Here is a 14,411-nt window from a genome sequence, read left to right on the forward strand (position 1 = left end):
GTCAAAATCACACTTCGACTGAGTGATTTATGATTGGTGGTATTAGCCAATAATTGCTGCCATACTTTCGGAATCGCGAAATCCGAAATGTCTTACTCAGCATTCACTTTGGGATTCAAGGTCCCGCCACAGACAAGGTCGCCAATGGTGTTTTTCTCAGGTACTTCCTTTAATTCCATTGATTTCCCAACTCCATTCCATATTTTCAGGCAATCAGGGGATTTCCCATCAATTAGGTCTGGCTCCGCCAATGCCCTAATTAAAGCTGGCTCTTCGTGTAGTGCAGGGGTGTATTTTGAGGTTGTTTTAAGAATATGGGCGCCAATTTTAAGTCTTGTTTAACAGTAGCACATTGAAATATATCCTCAGGGATGTTCATCTTTTGTGCAGACAGATTTTTCTGTAAAAATATTGGAGCCTATGAAATGCCGCCTGTTCCTTTTTGGACCTTTGCTTTTTACCACCTTGTTGTACCATATCGGGCGCTTTTGAGGATACCTTTGCAGTTTGGTCACTCTGTTAGCCTATGGCAAGTGCAGGCTTCACAAAATCACAGTTTGCACGGCATTCCCCTCAGCTGGGCACAAACGCCTGTTTCACAATTCCCTCAGTCAGGTTAACAATTTTATAATCGTCAAAACTTCTGTAACGTGTCAAGGACTGTCGATTGTACAAGGGGTTTGGCTTGACCCTTGTATGGCCACCTTGACACCTCACGCTGGCCTTCCCTATGGCCTCTTGATACTTGTAGTTTCAAGTGCCAGCTAGAGACCTTCAAATGAGCGCCCAAGTGGCGCTGGACCACTCTATCTCTGGTATCAAGTGTGTTAAAAAAAAAAGACGTCTTTCTATTAATCTTCTTAATGTTGCTACTGCAACCTTGATCCTAACACAGTCCGATCCACTATCAGGTTCTTCCAAATCACTTGCTCTGCTGGACTCGTTGGTGTTTCTTTTCCCGCTGGAGTCAAGGATGGTACCACGATGGCAACCACATCTCCCCGCCCTGGCTATCAGTGCAGGAGGGTTCCATATACCTCTGACATCCGTCACAGCACTCACCAGCTACGATTCCCTGTCTTATGTTTCCTTTGTCGGAGGCTTCGCAGGTCTGGGTTGAAAAGGGCAAGGGCAACTCCCTCCTTGATGTCCGTTCAGGTCTCGCCGCCTTTCTCCTCCATTTGAACTGCCATCCTGGAATAGCTGCTTCCTCGTGCGTTTGGCCTTGCCCAGAGTGTGCTCTCGTGCTCTGCCTTTTATTCCTGTGGAGAAAGGAAAGGGCAGTCAGGTGTGTGTAGTTGTCAGCAATTGCTTGACTTTGCCTGACCCTTGTGTTGGGACTTGTCAGGAAAACAGCTCTTGTTTTAGTCTGTTGTTGCTCATGGTGTGAGAAAGTGTTTGCGTTGGAAAAACGGGGGTGAGAGAGTTTCTAAATATCCTACTGGGCAGGATGGGGAAAAGGTGTCATAAGGAAGGGGATACCGCATCTCACCCTTCAGTGTCCAACTTCCACTCCCAGAAGAACCCCCATCCAGGTTATCCTCCTGCACTGGTCCACCCCCAGGAACAGTGTCCTATAGTGATGGCCATGTCCTGGCCACCTGGATGACAGATACCCAGGGACTAGCGGGTGAGACACTTTCAGATTTCTCACACCTATTAAACAATGGCGATTCATTTCTGCACTATTTACCCTTCATGCTTGTAAATAGTGTGTCACAGGGGGGCCTGCACTAAAGAACCACGCTGACTCTGATAGCGAGTTCAAGGGTGTTTAATAAAAGTTTTTAAAGATGGGATAGCTGTATCTCTTGTAGCAACGACATCTGGGCCTAGCGGGGCTTGGGATATTTGGCGCTATGGCCGGACCCCTCTCGCTGGTCTACCTTGGCCTTGTCCCCGCCTCCCTAACCCAGACATCCCTATCTGTGATCTAGAATCGGTAACCCCTATTTATCTTTCCCTTCCTGGGTTTTTCGTCTTTTTCCTACATTGTTGGCTACCTGACTCCTTAGGGATCTTCTAGCTTTCTCTCGGCTATCCCCGCTCAGTAGTCTCAGGGAATAATAAATGGTGCCTTCTTTCGCCCAGCATCACACTCACTCCTTTAACACCCTCTTGTACCTGATCCTTCATTATACTATTCGCTTAAACTGTTCTCTTCCCGCCATATCACAGTCCCTCCAATCTCTAACTCTGTCTTTCCACCTCCAGCCTTCGATCTTACCTCTTTTCCTACTTGTGTTCTTACTTACGCTTGTACCTCCAACTATCCCTCTACCTCCGTTGCTGTCTCTTCCCTCCTTCCTCCAACTCTACTTCCCTGCTTTCTGCTATTCCTCTAGTTATAATCTCTGATTCACTTTATGCCAATAGCTACTCCTAGTCCCCCACTCACTATCACACTTTTGTCTATTCCTCTACTACTATTGATACTCTGCTATTAACACTATCCCTTTACTACCGTCACTTCCTCAAGACACTCAAGGATATGGCGCCCTGCTCACCCTTCTACTACCAACTACCACACTATTACTTTTTTTGTTGAATATTTATTTATTCTTTTCCAAATACCACACTATTACTTAATTCCTTCACCCCCTATTCCACTACTCCCGCTGCCTACTATCTACACTCCCAACTACTGCTACCTCCACCACTACTTCTACTCTGCTTCACTACTCCTACTCTTACTCTGCCCCTACTACTCAAACTCTGCCTTCTCTCACACAAACAATCCACAGACCCCCCTCCTTAACAATAGCCTCTGCACTCCAATCGGTCTCACTGCCTCTGGTCTCTCTGACAACCTCCACCACTTCCTGTCCTCACCCAACTAACCCACACTTACAGACTCACACACACTTATAACTCAAACACTACTGCACAACACCTCTGCCATAAGAATGAAGCTACCTTTAACAACATACTCAAATTATAGCTTCCCAAATAATTATCTGTCTCCTCAAACACAATCCACGTGATTAGTGCATTCTATACCCCCGTTGCACCCATCCAGACACCAGTCAGACATGGGTGACTAGCAGGTTTCTGGCCACCCTCACATAACGTTCATGACTGAAATGCACACATGCACAATAGCACCCTCCGATTTTTCCAAACTTGGACTCCTGTCCTTCCGAGGGTGTTCAATCAACAGCACGTGGGGACCATAATTGTGATTATAGGCACTATACAAATGACAGATGAATGAATGAATTCACTACAGAAACTGCTCGGTACGCATAACGCACCACTTTAGTGGACACTAACTGCAGGCATAGCTACCTGACCTCATCACATTACAGCAAGGACTATGACAAAAAATGTGGTCATGCTGGTCACATAATTTTCACCTACTTACACCAGACTATGGGCGCTATCTGCCCTACCGCCGAACTCCCCAGCGCTAATAGCGCCGGATCACGAGTTTGGCAGTAATGTCAATCCCCATTCCCCCTTGAGCCCATTCGGGAATGCCCCATTCCCCATTGGGCTCAATGGGGAAATTTCGCGCTAATACCGCCGAGCGCGAATTTTCGGCGGATTTCACCCCAGCTCAGAGCTGGGGCGAAATCCGCCGAAGTCCTGATTTGGCGGACCCTTAAATCCGGCGGTAATAGCGCTACCGCCGGATTTAAGGGTTACCGCCAAAGTCGTCATGAGGCCCTATGCTTCAACACCTCTGGCATCAGCATGTAGCGCAGACCTATGACAAAATTCGGGCACGCTGAACACATAACGATTCTCTAGTACTCACGCCATCCCTTGACTCCTGTCCTCTTAGCACCCATCCACATGCCTGACCACATGGGTTTCACAATACCAGAGCCTGGCCAGCCTCACCAAGCCTTATTTGGTCCAATGCACACACACGTTATAATCTTACTGCATGACCTCAAACATTCTGGCCTTCGGTCCCCGAGGGCGTTCCCACCATAAGCTCATTGAGACTATAATAATGGCAAAAGGCGCTATATCTATGACAAGTCCAATACAATACAAGAAGCTGGATATGCTACCCAGTTATAAACCAATTATAACACTACAAATACTTTCATCATCCAAAATATATAACTGACATCCTGTTTTCTTGTCATTCGTGAACACTTCAAAAGATTGTTTAAAATATATTTTAAATAATATAAGTACTTTTAGTACATTGTCTGTAATAGAATATGAGACACAGTTGTAGCAGGAAACCTCTGTATGCTGTTACAGACATCTAGACGTGGTTGGTTGATGGCCATGGATAAGATATCACAGCGAGCTAAGCATGTGCCATGGATACCTGTGAGCTAAGAATGTGTCATAGATAGCTGTGAGCTACATGTGCCATGAATACCTGTGAGCTAAGCATGTGTCATAGATATCTGTGAGCTAAACATGTGTCATAGATAGCTGTGAGCTAGCATGTAACATGGACACCTGTGAGCTAGCATGTGCCATGAACACCTGTGAGCTAAGCATGTGTCATAGATATCTGTGAGCTAAACATGTGTCATAGATAGCTGTGAGCTAGCATGTAACATGGACACCTGTGAGCTAGCATGTGCCATGGACACCTGTGAGCTAAGCATGTGTCATAGATATCTGTGAGCTAAACATGTGTCATAGATAGCTGTGAGCTAGCATGTAACATGGACACCTGTGAGCTAGCATGTGCCATGGATACCTGTGAGCTAAGCATGTGTCATAGATATCTGTGAGCTAAACATGTGCCATAGATAGCTGTGAGCTAAGCATGTGCCATAGATAGCTGTGAGCTAGCATGTGCCATGGATACCTGTGAGCTAAGCATGTGTCATAGATAGCTGTGAGCTAGCATGTGCCATGGATACCTGTTAGCTAGCATGTGCCATGGATACCTGTTAGCTAAGCATGTGTCATAGATAGCTTTGAGCTAGCATGTGCCATGGATACCTGTGAGCTAGCATGTGCCATGGATACCTGTGAGCTAAGCATGTGTCATAGATAGCTGTGAGCTAGCATGTGCCATGGATACCTGTGAGCTAGCATGTGCCATAGATAGCTGTGAGCTAGCATGTGCCATGGATACCTGTGAGCTAGCATGTGCCATGAATACCTGTGAGCTAAGCATGTTTCATAGATAGCTGTGAGCTAAACATGTGTCATAGATAGCTGTGAGCTAGCATGTACCATGGATACCAGTGAGCTAGCATGTGCCATGGATACCTGTGAGCTAAGCATGTGTCATAGATATCTGTGAGCTAGCATGTGCCATGGATACCTGTGAGTTAGCATGTGCCATGGATACCTGTTAGCTAAGCATGTGCCATAGATGGCTGTGAGCTAAGCCTGTGCCATGGATGGCTGTGAGCTAAGCCTGTGTCATAGATAGCTGTGAGCTAAACATGTGTCATAGATAGCTGTGAGCTAAACATGTGTCATAGATAGCTGTGAGCTAGCATGTACCATGGATACCTGTGAGCTAGCATGTGCCATGGATACCTGTGAGCTAAGCATGTGTCATAGATATCTGTGAGCTAGCATGTGCCATGGATACCTGTGAGCTAGCATGTGCCATGGATACCTATTAGCTAAGCATGTGCCATAGATAACTGCGAGCTAAACGTGTGCCATAGATGGCTGTGAGCTAAGCCTGTGCCATGGATGGCTGTGAGCTAAGCCTGTGCCATAGATGGATGTGAGCTAAGCCTGTGCCATGGATGGCTGTGAGCTAAGCATGTGCCCATGGATGGCTGTGAGCGGTGCAGTCACAGGGTTGAATCCCAGCAGGCCTGACTCAGCCCTTCACCTTTTTCCAGCTTGATACATTGAGTGCGAGGAAACTACAATTATTACAGCTCTTTGATGTGGAGAAAGCTGTCAGGAAGCGCTATATAAACATACAGGCATGATCACGCCTGGTCACTTTGTATAAATGATGGTTGGGCACTGGATTGATGTTATTGGCATCTGGCTTTGCTGGCTGGGTGTTATTGCTGGGACTGCAGTGATGTACCACTGCTTCAGTAGCTGGCATAATAGAATCTGGCACTACTTGCCGGGCACAATGCATTACCCAGGCAGCTGAGGCGCTGCATTGCTAACTGGGCACATGCAATCTGGCGCTGTTTAAAGGTACGCTTGGTGTAATTTGTAGCACATGCTTGAGAATGTGGCAGCCTCAGCCTCCCCCACCCCGCCCCCTCTCAGCTGTTTCTTGATCAGGATGGGCACACCAGAGCTACCCCATTCTGCACTATTATCCACACTGCCTGGTGTTATTTTTTCCCAGTGGTGATAATATATTTCTACATGTTTAATTCAAGTATTAAACGACATTACAGATAAAGGGCCTGTTTTTAGCGATTCTCATTTAGAGGGGCCAACCGTCCCGGATTTTTCAGGACTGTCCGGATTTAGTGAGTTGGGTCCTGCGTTCTGCCAGAGCCTGCCCGGGACTGTTAAAGGCCCCGACTCCCCTCCTCTGCAGAAGGATACGTTCTCCAAAGCCTTCCCAGCTGAACGCCACACTTTTTCGTGTGATAGTTCACACCTGTTTGAAGCACAGCCGCTCCCTATGAGGTTTGCTTTGTGTTACCAAGCATGACAAAAAGAGCTAGTAAAGGTTGCTGGTCCACTGGTCCAGGCACCCAGTGCCTGGGGCAGGACTATTGTCCCTTAGGATGTGCAAATGCTGGCTGATAATAGGACGGAAGGATAAGAATGCATGCTGTGTGGAATAATGCCTCCTGATGACACCCACACAGCACATTTTATTTCACTGTGGATACAGGTTTAAAATCCCAATTCGTTTTTTTTTTAGATTCACATATCTGTCCAGGGTGCTACTGTAATTTTCCATTTTGGATGAAGAAAATTAGAGCTATAATCATATTCTTTTGCTGTCACATGTTTTTATGACAACATATATATTGTCAGGTTAGACTCTTAAGCCATACCTTTACGGCATTGCAATACAACTGATTATTGTTTTACAACCCAAAAATGTAACAAGTAATTATATGAATTAAAGGTGGGAAGAGATCTGATGAAATGCTGCTTACATTGCACACTGGGCCCAAATCCTGATTTCACCGCTTAGATAAAGTGTGTGATCCTGGGCAAATGTTTAGTCTCACTATTATCTGCAAAATTGGGAGACCCCGGAAGCGACTCAATTTGCAAATGTTTCTATATAAAATAAAACCTGCTCTCATTGTTTGCTAGACTGTAGAGTTGCTACATGTACAATAAGTGACAATTTTTGTAGTGCACTACCATCGATGCACTTGTGTAGTGGTGCTCCCCACCCAGTGCAGTCGGCGTACACCACCCCGCGAGGAGAGGACGGGGAGGAGAAAGGGGTAGCGGAGGCAGGTCTCCCCCATGTCGTTCCCCTGATGAATTAAATAAATACCACCTGCACACCAACCGGGCGTCTGCTATGGCATAGCTCTCAACTCACGCTTTTGGCGGGTGTCACCCGCCTTGTAAACAGCTGACTCACCCGCCAAGCCTCCAGCACGCCCATTCGTTTCAATGGGCCTCTCACCCGCCAAAACTAAAATCGGGTGTTTTCACCCGCCTTTGTGACACAAATGGTTTAGACTTTAGAGCTATGACTATGGAGATACTTCATGACAATTAATAAAGTCTAATTTCCAGATAGAAGAGACCCATGATTATTCTTTAGTGCATATGGGACACACTTGACTGAGTGCACTTTTCTACAGCACGTTTATGAAAGTCTGATAACACACCTTGTAATGTTGAGTTCTGTAATTTCCCTTTTGATGATGTAAATACAGATGCAGAATATGGGGGTGCAGGGCTCCTGCTGCACAGAGCCTTGATGCTTCTAATCTAACAGGTCAGTTCCCTGTGTGCAGAACAGCCTTACAGGCTGGTACTAGGGTTAGTTACACGTGTGGCACGCATGCACGTGTGTGTTTTCGTATCAAGCACGTGGAAACGTGGGGACACACGTGCGCATAGGACGCTGCACGGAACCAGGCAAACTGCTGACTGCTTCTTGTGCGCTTCCTGGAAGCCGCCCCAGTCCCTTTGTGTTTTATTGGTTGCAGGGAACCTCGCAGCATTGAGTCCCACCTCCTGTGATGCTGTGGGGGTCAAACCTAAGGTGATGTCCATTCATGTGGCGTCATTGAATATGCAAATGCGCGCACCTAACGAATGTTAAAAGGCGGTTCATGTCAGCAGGCCCCACGGCTCCTGTGTAGTACAAAGCCTGGGGGTCCTTAGCAGCGGACACTCGCAGGAAAAGAGGCGCATGCGCACAGTGGAGACACTCCCTAGCCAGCAGCTACTAGTGAGCGCGCGCCGCAGAGGCTGGGAGCATGCGCAGTACCGCGTGTTCATCTTCTTCTTCTTCTTCTTAATTATCGGAAACGTGGGCGGACCCACGCAGGCGCTTCCCCATCCTATAGGATGATGTGCACCGTACCCACTAATAGTTTGACTCAATTTAAGCTCACAACTCCTCCCACCTCCCCGTCTGCCTCACAAAATCCAACATCACATTACTCCTCCTCCTGCCTCCCTCCCCATCACCTCCCAGTATAATCTTCTCACTCAGCTCAGCCACTCCCAGTGCATTCAATCGAACCCTCATCAATTCTCTCTCCATAACATGTCTTTCACACCTAATCAAAAAATGTCCCACCGTTTCAGGTACCCCACACACTGCACAGTCCCTTGATTCACGCTTCCCTATTCGAAATAGACAGTCATTCAGCCCCACATGACCTATCCTCAACCGATTCAGCATCACTTCCTCCCCCCTCCTCCATTCTGAACTCCCTGCATCCACCTTCACCGACACTCTCCCACGAACACCGAACATCCACCTGCCCTTCACCCCATTCACCCACCTCTCCTGCCATTCATCTAGGACCCGTCTCTTCATCACAGCCTTCACCTCATCCACACTCAAAGGCAACCTCACCTCAATCGCTTCCCTCCTCATACCCTCACCCGCCGCCAGATCCACCAACTCATTTCCCAAAATGCCACTGTGACTGGGAACCCACGCCAACTCCAAATCCATACCTCCGCGCACACACCGATCAATCTTCATCCTAATGTCCAAAATCACATCCTTCCTATCACCATCCCCTGCCACAATCGCCTGTAACCCACTCAATGAATCTGAAAACACCACCACTTTCTCATACCCCAACTCATATACCCTGTCAATCACCAAAGCAATCGCCACCAACTCAGCCGTACAAATAGACACATCATTCGTCAATCGTCCTATTTTATACTCCCCAATGCTTTCTAGATAATACGCCATTCCCACTCTCCCAGACGTAGGATCCTTTGAACCATCCGTAAACACCTTATATCCTTCCTTTCCTGCCACATACTCCTGACCCAAAGCTTTAATCTCACCGCGCATACCTTTCTTCTTCGATACCACATTCGCCAACTCCAAACACACCTTTGGAGATCTCATCATCCATCTCGGCCTTCTCTCCAAATCCGTGTCTGTCACAATCATCAAATCACCCACACTCCACTGCACTCCCTTCTCCCACATGTGAAACCCAAAAGTGCCCCCCTTCCTCCTCCACCAATCTCTGTAATAATCAAACCCCCAGTTATACTTCAAACATTCACGCACCGGATGAGCCACACTCTTCGCACTACACTTCACCCACCATCTCATATTTAACACATCCCTCCTCAACCCCAATGGCATCTCTCCCACAAGCACCTGTACCGCATTCACTGGAGAGGACCTCATCACACCCGAACACACTCTCAATGCTCTCGCCTGTACTCTGTCTAACCGCAACTTCTGACTCGACGTATAACCCACTGACACCTGACACCCAAAATCCATCACACTCAAAATCAATCCTTTATACAACATTCTTAAACACTTCTGTTGCGCACCCCATTCTTTCCCAGTCACCGCCCTCAACAAATTCAGCCTGCGTTTACATTTATCCACCACACCATCCACTTGCACATTCCAATTCAACTTTCTATCCAGAATCACCCCCAAGTACCGAAACTCTTCCACGCTCTTCACCCTCACACCTTTCAAAACCAAATTCAGCTCCTGCTGTACTCTTTTCCTTGAGAACACCATACTCACACTCTTTTCCACAGATACCGAGAAACCCCATTTCCCACACCATTCCTCCATGCGTACAATTGCAGCTTGTAACCGTCTCTGAACCAACAACAAACACCGCCCTCTGACCCAGACCACACCATCATCCGCAAAGAAATCCACCTGACATCCAATTCCTGCCAATGCTCGAATCAACCCATCCACCATCGCATTAAACAACATCGCACTAATCACACTCCCCTGAGGTGTCCCATTCTCCATCTTCCAAACTTCAGACAACACCCCCCTCACTCTCACCTGCAATGTTCTATCTGCCAAAAATGCCTTGATCCACCGAAACATTCTTCCCTTCACACCCATCTCCAACAGTCTCACTAGCAACCCTCCCTTCCATACCATATCATACGCCTTCTCCAAATCCAAAAAGAACGCTCCCACTAACTCTCCATCACATAATGCCTCCTCCACCCCAGTCACTAATCTCACCAATGGATCAGCCACCGACCGATTCCTCCTGAACCCACTCTGAAAGTCACTCAAACATCCATCCGATTCTAGATAAAACCCCAATCGCTCAACCACCATCCGTTCCATAATCTTACACAACACAACAGTCAATGCAATCGGTCTATATGACTTACACTCTGTAGGAACCTTACCACCCTTCAAAATCGCCACTACAATTGCTCTTTTCCACATCTTCGGCAAAACTCCATTCTTCCAGATCTCATTGAACAACGCTAATACCGCCAACTTACATTCCTCAGGCAACTTCTCCAAAAATACATACATAATTCCATCCACCCCAGGGCTAGACCACTTCCCCTTCCGAATCGCTCCATTCAACTCTACCATTGAAAATGAAACCTCATATTGCTCCTCCCAAGACCCAACATTCGCCACCACCTCTCGCATTTCCTCCTCTACCGCACTCATTCGTATCCTCACCTCTTCTGGGAAGTTCCTTGAACTGTGAACCCCCGCAAAGTATTCCCCCAACAAATTCGCCTTATCCCCATCCTCACTAATCACCTCTTCTCCTTTCAACAATACAGACATACCACCCTGCGACCTCATTAATCCAGACATCCGCTTGAACTGCTTCCAAACCTTACTCACACCAGATTCACTTCCCAGGGTCCCACAATAACCTCTCCAATATCCTCTCTTTCTTTCCCTAACCACCCTCTGCACCACCGCCTTAGCCTTCTTATATGCCACCAAATCCAGCAACATTCCCGTTCTCACCGCTCTTGCCCTAGCCTTCTTTCGTGCCGCTACTGCTCTTGAACATTCCACTGACCACCAAGGAACCTCTATCTTCCCACCCTTCCCCTTCTCAACCTCTGGAATTGCTGCCACAGACGCTGCTTTCATTCCTTGCACCAAATGCTCATTCCATTCATCCAATCCCCCCTCTCTTCCCCTTGGACCAATCAAATCTCGACACACTCCTTTGTACACCTCCCAATCAGCCTTCTTAAAATTTAACCGACTTCCAGTCATACGTGACCTGATCCCTACCTCACCCCTCACAGTTACCAAAATAGCAGAATGATCACTCCCCATGTCTCCATCCTCACGCACCTTCCAATCACATTCTCCTGCAATTGCAGCAGTTACCCAGGTCAAATCCAAGCACGACATCTTCCCAGTCCTCACATCCAACCTCGTACCCGACCCATCATTCAGCAATACCAGACTCAATTCATCCGCCATGTCTTCCAACAATTCTCCATTCGTATCAGTCCTATCACTACCCCACAACGTGTTGGCACTGTTAAAATCACCACATAAAACACACGGTCCCACATGTCCTCTTATCACTCCAGTCAACACACCCACTTCCACTACCTCACACGGATTATAGTAATTTAGCACCAATACTTCCGATTCTCCTACCCGAATCCCTACCCCAATCGCCTCAACTGCTCCATCCACCACAATTTCCCTTGCAATCAACCCCTTTCGAACTGCTAAACCTACACCTCCCCCTCTCCCCTCCAACCTATCCTTACGAAACAGCTCGAAACCTGGTATCACAAATCTTAAATCACCCCTCAACCACGTCTCCTGAATACAAACTACATCAACATTCAACTCCTCACACAATACGGCTTTCAACTCCTGTCCATTCCTCAACAAACTCCTCGCATTCCACTGCAAAATCTTCATGCTGACACCCCACTCAACTTCCGCACTTTAGCAACCTTCTTAAACACATCTTCTTCTGATACATCTACAACATTCAAAAATCTTCTCGCAGCTTCCACTACTCCTTTCGTAAGGTCTGATGGACTGATGGATGCACTCCCCTGAACCAGATCCAGTACATTCACTATAAAACACAAAAATTCTGTTTTCGGAGCAACCACCATTTCTACACCTTTCACTTCACCCAGCACTTTCTTTTTTCCCACAACCTCATCCACCTCCAACTTTTTCTCACTCAACTCATTCACTACCCGAACTGGTTTCACCTTTGCAACAGCTTGCGCATAAGACAGACCTTCCGCCGCCCTCACCTGAACCACTTCTCTCGCTACCCTGTAACTCTCACATCCCCTAAATGCGGAAGAATGCTCCCCCCCACAATTCACACATTTCTCTGGAGTCCCCTCCTTACATTCCTTTATATCATGCTCTCCACCACACCTCCCACAATGTCTCTCATTCCTACATGCTCTCGCCACATGTCCAAACCGTTGACATTTATAACACCTTAATGGCATTGCCACATATGCCTTCACACGATACCTCTGATAAGCCATCTCCACCACCTCCGGACACTCCGTTCTCTCAAATCTCACTGCCACAGTTGTAGACACCACATTCCCATGCGCATCCCTCCTCCCCAACCTCCATGCCTCCACCACCCCCACTCCCGATAGTTGCTCCTCTACCTCAGACATACTCATAACCACTGGTACTCCATACAACACTCCCTTACAAGACACTCCACTTTGATCAAACACTCTTACCGCATGCCTACCCAGACAATGTATCTCCAGAATCTTTGCTTTGCTGACAGCATCCAACCCCTCCACCAACAATCGACCCCCTGCCACCACTTGAACCCGGGAAACATCTCCCACTGCTGCCTTTAACCATCTAGCAATCTCTGTTGGATTTACCCCCAGAAACGTCTTATCACGATTTTCAGGTTTTAACACTACCTTCCACACTCTATCAGTCTGCATATTTTCTTCAGATATACTATTCACTGAGGCTTCCAGCCCCTCCAAAACGCATTTTTCTGAAGCCCCCAACCCTGAAATGTCCCGGACCAACCCCCCTTCATTATCCCTCTGAGGAGATCTGCTGCGATGCCGTCCCTCATTTCTCCCCTTCCCCCTCTTTATCTCCTCCTCCTCCACCCCCCCTTTCTTTCCAACCTTCCCTTTCCCCTTACCCATTCTTACCACCTCCTCCGAGCACTCTCACTCCTTGCATCCGACTCCAGAGACTGCTCCTCTTCCTCGAATCCAGCACCCTCCACCCAGTCACCACTCGCCCTGCCTGGGTCCGCCTTCTCCCAGAGTCTCCTCTTTTCTGAAACAGAGCCACCGTCTCTAGTCTCTGTTAGAGGAACGGATCACTCGCTCATGAAAGCCCTGCTGAGATCATTCCAAGCCAACTTTCCCTCCGGCGCGCAGCTTATCCCTCCCAGCTAGGCGATTGAACCCTTTGTTCTGTTCTTCCGGTTCCCAACAGCTGAACTGCGCGAGAGCTCCCGCCGCGGAGTCTCGCCGCTCGCGCCTGCTGAGCCCTCTACTCCAGTGCTGCCCTCCCGCGTGTTCATCTTCCGAGCATGCGCACGGTGGAGACACTCCCTACCCAGCAGCTACTAGTGAGCATGTGCCGCAGAGGCTGGGAGCGCGCAACGCGGAGGCTAGGAGCATGCGCAGTACCGCGTGTTCATCTTCCGAGCATGCGCACGGTGGAGACACTCCCTACCCAGCAGCTACTAGTGAGCATGTGCCGCAGAGGCTGGGAGCGCGCAACGCGGAGGCTAGGAGCATGCGCAGTACCGCGTGTTCATCTTCGGAGCACACCAGCAGCAGAGGCTAGGAGCATGCGCAGTACCGCGTGTTCATCTTCGGAGCACACCAGCAGCAGAGGCTAGGAGCATGCGCAGTACCGCGTGTTCATCTTCCGAGCATGCGCACTGGGGAGATACTATTTATCTCCTGTCTTGACCTTTGCTTGCGGGGCTGAGGCCCGGATTCTACTTCTCTGGGAATCGGAGGTAAGAGGTTAAATATTCCACATTCTAGCATTTATTCTTAGTTCTGGGCTAATATGTCCAATTTGCTTTCACCAAGGTTTAGACAGA

General features: G+C 48.1%; 1 protein-coding gene and 1 long non-coding RNA gene across 4 annotated transcripts in view; one reads left to right on the plus strand and one right to left on the minus strand.

The window, feature by feature from the left end:
* The window catches only part of LOC138492759 (uncharacterized), a 450,582-nt gene extending 436,710 nt beyond the window's left edge, over window positions 1-13,872 (minus strand). For all 3 annotated transcript variants that reach the window (XR_011276260.1, XR_011276261.1, XR_011276259.1), the window contains exon 1: window positions 13,498-13,872. This is a non-coding gene — a long non-coding RNA (uncharacterized lncRNA). The remainder of the gene's footprint in view (window positions 1-13,497) is intronic.
* Window positions 13,873-14,202: 330 nt separating this feature from the next.
* Window positions 14,203-14,411, plus strand: part of LOC138492757 (zinc finger protein 271-like) — a 72,068-nt gene continuing 71,859 nt past the window's right edge. Inside the window, exon 1 of the mRNA XM_069620137.1 lies at window positions 14,203-14,324. The gene's annotated coding sequence lies outside the window, so the exon portion shown is untranslated. The remainder of the gene's footprint in view (window positions 14,325-14,411) is intronic.

The sequence above is a fragment of the Ambystoma mexicanum genome, chromosome 10 (genome assembly GCF_040938575.1).
Source record: "Ambystoma mexicanum isolate Mex_15411 chromosome 10, UKY_AmexF1_1, whole genome shotgun sequence".
NCBI classification, from domain to species: Eukaryota; Metazoa; Chordata; class Amphibia; order Caudata; family Ambystomatidae; genus Ambystoma; species Ambystoma mexicanum.